This window comes from Mandrillus leucophaeus, unplaced genomic scaffold (assembly GCF_000951045.1).
Source record: "Mandrillus leucophaeus isolate KB7577 unplaced genomic scaffold, Mleu.le_1.0 Scaffold353, whole genome shotgun sequence".
Classification (NCBI taxonomy): domain Eukaryota; kingdom Metazoa; phylum Chordata; class Mammalia; order Primates; family Cercopithecidae; genus Mandrillus; species Mandrillus leucophaeus.
Genome location: NW_012103732.1, coordinates 3,173,104 through 3,179,639, shown reverse-complemented (window position 1 = coordinate 3,179,639; position 6,536 = coordinate 3,173,104).

The following is a 6,536-nucleotide window of genomic DNA, read 5'->3' as shown; positions in this document are numbered from 1 at the left end:
TGGGTCAAATGGTATTTCTAGTTCTAGATCCTTGAGGAATTGCCACACTGTCTTCCACAATGGTTGAACTAATTTACACTCCCACGAAAAGTGTAAAAGCATTCCTATTTCTCCACATCCTCTCCAGCATCTGTTGTTTCCTGACTTTTTAATTATTGCCATTCTGACTGGCATGAGATAGTATCTCATTGCGGTTTTGATTTGCATTTCTCTGGTGACCAGTGATGGTGAACATTTTTTCATGTGTTTGTTGGCTGCATAAATGTCTTCTTTTGAGAAGTGTCTGTTCCTAAGTCTTTGCCCACTTTTTGATGGGGTCATTTGTTTTTTTCTTGTAAATTTGTTTAAGTTCTTTGTAGATTCTGAACATTAGCCCTTTGTCAGATGGGTAGATTGCAAAAATTTTCTCCCATTCTGTAGGTTGCCTGTTCATTCTGATGGTACTTTCTTTTGCTGTGCAGAAGCTCTTTAGTTTAATTAGATCCCATTTGTCTATTTTGGCTTTTGTTGCCATTGCTTTTGGTGTTTTAGTCATGAAGTCCTTGCCTATGCTTATGTCCTGAATGGTACTGCCTAGGTTTTCTTCTAGGATTTTTATGGTTTTAGGTCTAACATTTAAGTTTCTAATCCATCTTGAATTAATTTTTGTATAAGGTGTAAGGAAGGGAACCAGTTCAGTTTTCTACATATGGCTAGCCAATTTTCCCAGCACCATTTATTAAATAGGGAATCCTTTCCCGATTTCTTGTTTTTGTCAGGTTTGTCAAAGATTAGATGATTTCTGGATGTGTGGTGTTATTTCTGAGGCCTCTGTTCTGTTTCATTGGTCTGTATATCTGTTTTGGTACCAGTACCATGCTGTTTTGGTTACTGTAGCCTTATAGTATAGTTTAAACTCCAGTAGCATGATGCATCCAGCTTTGTTCTTTTTGCTTAGGATTCACTTAGCAATGCAGGCTCTTTTTTGGTTCCATATGAAATTTAAACTAGTTTTTTCCAATTCTGTGAAGAAAGTCATTGGTAGCTTGATGGGGATGGCCTTGAATCTATAAATTACCTTGGGCAGTATGGCCATTTTCATGATATTAATTGTTCCTATCCATGAGCATGGAATGTTCTTCCATTTGTTTGTGTCCTCTTTTATTTCGTTGAGCAGTGGTTTGTAGTTCTCCTTGAAGAGGTCCTTCATATTCCTTGTAAGTTATATTCCCAGGTATTTTATTCTCTTTGTAGCAACTGTGAATGGGAGTTCACTCATGATTTGGCTCTCTGTCTGTTACTGATGTATAGGAATGCTTATGATTTTTGCACATTGATTTTGTATACTGAGACTTTGCTGAAGTTGCTTATCAGCTTAAGAAGATTTTGGGTTGAGACAATGGAGTTTTCTAAATATACAATCATGTCATCAGCAAACAGGGAAAATTTGACGTCCTCTTTTCCTAATTTAATACCCTTTATTTCTTTCTCTTGCCTGACTGCCCTGACCAGAACTTCCAACACTATGTTGAATAGGAGTGGTGAGAGAGGGCATCCCTGTCTTGTGCCAGTTTTCAAAGGGAATGCTTCCAGTTTTTGCCCATCCAGTATGATATTGCCTGTGGGTTTGTCATAAACAGCTCTTATTATTTTGAGATATGTTCCATCAATACCTATTATATTAAATGTTTTCAGCATGAAGTGCTGTTGACTTTTGTCGAAGGCCCTTTCTGCATCTATTGAGAGAAACATGCTTTTGTCATTGGTTTTGTTTATGTGATGGATTACATTTATTGATTTGCATATGTTAAGCCAGTCTTGCATCCCTGAGATGAAGCCAACTTGATCACGGTGGATAAGCTTTTTGATGTGATTCTGGATTCGGTTTGCCAGTATTAATTATTGAGGATTTTTGCATGGACGTTCATCAGTGATATTGGTCTAAAATTCTTTTTTTGTTGTGTCTCTGCCAGGCTTTGGTATCAGGATGATGTTGGCCTCATAAAATGAGTTAGGGATGATTCCCTCTTTTTCTATTGATTGGAATAGTTTCAGAAGGAATGGTACCAGCTCCTCTTTGTACCTGTTGTAGAATTTGGCTGTGAATCCATCTGCTCCTGGACTTTTTTTGGTTGGTAGGCTATTATTGCCTCAATTTCAGAGCCTATTATTGGCCTATTCAGAGATTCAACTTTTTTCTGGTTTAGTCTTAGGAGGGTGTGTGTGTGTCCAGGAATTTATCCGTTTCTTCTAGATTTTCTAGTTTATTTGTGTAGAGGTGTTTATAGTATTCTCTGATGGTAGTTTGTATTTCTGTGGGATCGGTGATGATATCTTCTTTATCAATTTTTATTGCGTCTATTTGATTCTCCTCTCTTTTCTTCTTTATTGTAGTCTTGCAAGCGGTGTATCAATTTTGTTGATCCTTTCAAAACAGCTCCTGGATTCATTGATTTTTTTGAAGGGTTTTTTTGTGTCTCTATCTCTTTCAGTTCTGCTCTGATCTTAGTTATTTCTTGCCTTCTGCTAGCTTTTGAATTTGCTTGCTCTTGCTTCTCTAGTTCTTTTAATTGTGATGTTCGGGTGTTGATTTTAGATCTTTCCTGCTTTCTCTTGTGGGTATTTAGTGCTATAAATTTCCCTCTACACACTGCTTTCAGTGTGTCCCAGAGATTCTGGTACGTTGTGTCTTTGTTCTCATTGGTTTCAAAGAACATCTTTATTTCTGCCTTAATTTCGTTATTTACCTAGTGGTCATTCAGGAGCAGGTTGTTCATTTTCCATGTAGTTGTGCAGTTTTTAGTGAGTTTCTTAATCCTGAGTTTTAATTTGATTGCACTGTGGTCTGAGAGACAGTCTGTTGTGATTTCTGTTCTTTTACATTTGCTGAGGAGTGCTCTACTTCCAACTATGTGGTCAATTTTAGAATAAGTGTGATGTGGTACTGAGAAGAATGTATATTCTGTTGATTTGGGGTGGAGAGTTCTGTAGATGTCTGTTAGGTCTGCTTGGTGCAGAGCTGAGTTCAGGTCCTGGTTATCCTTGTTAACCTTCTGTCTCATTGATCTGTCTAATATTGACAGTGTGGTGTTAAAGTATCCCATTATTATTGTGTGGGAGTCTAAGTCTCTTTGTAGATCTCTAAGGACTTGTTTTATAAATATGGGTACTCCTGTATTGGATGCATATATATTTAGGATAGTTAGCTCTTCCTGTTGAATTGATCCCTTTACCATTATATAATAACCTTCTTTGTCTCTTTTGATCTTTGTTGGTTAAAAGTCTGTTTTATCAGAGACTAGGATTGAAACCCCTGCTTTTTTGGTTTTTTTTTTTGTTTGTTTGTTTGTTTGTTTTGACTTGGTAGATCTTCCTCCATCCCTTTATTTTGAGCCTATGTGTGTCTCTGTACATGAGATGGGTCTCCTTAATACAGCACACTGATGGGTCTTGAGTCTATCCAATTTGCCAGTCTATGTCTTTTAATTGGACATTCAGTCCATTTACATTTAAGGTTAATATTGTTATGTGTGAATTTGATCATGTCATTTGATGTTAGCTGGTTATTTTGCCCATTAATTGATGCAGTTTCTTCCTAGCATCGAAGGTCTTTGCAATTTGGCATGTTTTTGCAGTGGCTGGTACCAGTTGTTCCTTTCCATGTTTAGTGCTTCCTTTAGGAGCTCTTGTAAGGCAGGCCTGGTGGTGACAGAATCTCTCAGTATTTGCTTGTCTGTAAAGAAATTTATTTCTCCTTCACTTATGAAGCTTAGTTTGGCTGGATATGAAATTCTGAGTTGACAAGTCTTTAAGCATGTTGAATATTGGCCCCCACTCTCTTCTGTCTTGCAGGGTTTCTGCCAAGAGATCTGCTGTTAGTCTGATGGGCTTCCCTTGTGGGTAACCTGACCTATCTCTCTGGCTGCCCTTAACATTTTTTCCTTCATTTCAACCTTGGTGAATCTGACAATTATGTGTCTTGGAGTTGCTCCTCTCGAGGAGCATCTTTGTGGTGTTCTGTTTATTTCCTGAATTTAAATGTTGGCCTGCCTTGCTAGGTTGGGGAAATTCTCCTGGATAATATCCTGCAGAGTGTTTTCCAACTTGATTCCATTCTCCCTGTCACTTTCAGGTACACCAATCAAACGTAGATTTGGTCTTTTCACATAGTCCCATATTTCTTGGAGGCTTTGTTCATTTCTTTTTAGTCTCTTTCCTCTAAACTTCTCTGCTCACTTTATTTCGTTAATTTGATCTTCAATCACTGATACGTTTTCTTGCACTTGATTGAATTAGCTATTGAAGCTTGTACATGTGTCATGAAGTTCTTGTACCATGGGTTTCAGCTCCAAAAGGTCATTTAAGGTCTTCTCTACACTGTTTATTCTAGCTAGCCATTCGTCTAATCTTTTTTCAAGGTTTTTAGCTTCCTTGCGATGGGTTTGAACATGCTCCTTTAGCTCAGAGAAGTTTGTTATTACCAACCTTCTGAAGCCTACTTCTGTCAACTCGTCGAAGTCATTATTCATTCAGCTTTGTTCTGTTGCTGGCAAGGAGCTGCGATCCTTTGGAGGAGAAGAGGTGCTCTGGTTTTTAGAATTTCCAACTTTTCTGCTCTTGTTTTTCCCCATCTTTGTGGTTTTATCTACCTTTAGTCTTTGATGTTGGTGACCTACAGAAGGGGTTTTGGTGTGGATGTCCTTTTTGTTGATGCTGATACTATTCCTTTCTGTTTGTTAGTTTTTCTTCTAACAGTCGGGTCCCTCAGCTGCAGGTCTGTTGGAGGTCCACTTCAGACCCTGTTTGCCTGGATATCACCAGCGGAGGCTGCAGAACAGCAAACATTGCAGAACAGTAAATATTGCTGCCTGCTCCTTCCTTTGGAAGCTTTGACCCAGAGGGGCACCCGCCTGTATGAGGTGTGTGTCAGCACCTCCTGGGAGGTGTCTCCCAGTTGGGCTACATGGGGGTCAGGGACCCACTTGAGGAGGCAGTCTGTCTGTTCTCAGAGCTCAAATGTCATGCTAGGAGAACCACTGCCCTTTTCAGAGCTGTCAGATGGGGACATTTAAGTCTGCAGAATTTTCTGCTGCTTTTTGTTCAGTTATGCCCTGCCCCCAGAGGTGGAGTGTATAAAGGCAGGAGGCCTTGCTGAGCTGCACTGGCCTCTGCCCAGTTCAAGATTCCAGGCCACTTTGTTTATCTACTTAAGCCTCAGCAATGGCGGATGCCCCTCCCCACTCCAGACTGCTGCCTCACAGGTCTATCTCACACTGCGGCGCTAGCAGTGAGCAAGGCTCTGTGGGCATGAGACCCACCGAACCAGGCACGGGATAGAATCTCCTGGTCTGCTGGTTGCTAAGACCATTGGAAAAGCACAGTATTTGGGTGGAAGTGTCCCATTTACAGTATGTCATGGCTTCTCTTGGCTAGGAAAGGGAAATCCCCTGACCCCTTGCACTTCCTGAGTGAGGCAATGCACCACCCTGCTTTGGCCCACCCTCCATGAGCTGCACCCACTGTCCAACCTGTCCCAGTGAGATGAACCAGGTACCTCATTTGGAAATGCAGAAATCACCCGCCTTCTGTGTCAGTCACGCTGGCAGCTTCAGACGAGAGCAGCTCCTATTTGGCCATCTTGAAACCATGAATAAGTTCTTTAGTGGTGATTTCTGAGGTTTAAGTGCACCCATCACCCAAACAGTGTACACTGTACCCAACGTGTAGTCTTTTATCCCTCACCCCCTGCCCACCCTTTTCCCTGAGCCCCCAAAGTCCATTGTATGATTCTTATGCCTTTGTGTCCTCATAGCTTAGCTCCCACTTATGAATGAGAAGATCGATGTTTGTTTTTCCATTCCTTAGGTCACTTAGAATAATCATCTCCAGTTCCATCCAGGTTGCTGTAAATGCCTTTATTTCATTCCTTTTTATGGCTGAGTAGTATTTCATGGCATATATATACCACATTTTCTTTATCTTCTTGTTGATTGGTGGGCATTTGGGCTGGTTTTATATTTTTGCAATTGTGAATTGTGCTGATATAAACATGCATGTCCAAGCACATTTTTCATAGAATGACTTCTTTTCTTCTGGGTAAACACCCAGGAGTAGGATTGCTGTATCAAATGGTAGATCTACTTTTAGTTCTTTAAGGAATCTCCACACTGTTTTCCATAGTGGCTGTACTAGTTTACATTCCTATCAACAGTGTAAAAGTGTTCCCTTTCACCACATCCACTCCAACGTTTATTATGATTTGATTTTTTGATTATGGTCATTCTTGCAGGAGTAAAGTGGTATCGCATTGTGGTTTTGATTTGCATTTCCCTGATCATTAGTGATGTTGAGCTTTTTAATATATGTTTGTTGGCCATTTGTATATCTTCTTTTGAGAATCGTCTATTCATGTCCTCAGCCCACTTTTTGATGGGATTGTTTGTTTTGTTCTTGCTGATTTGTTTGAGTTATTTGTCGATTCTGGATATTAGTCCTTTGTCAGACATATAGATTGCAAAGATTTTCTCCTGCTCTGTGGGTTCTCTGTTTGCACTGCT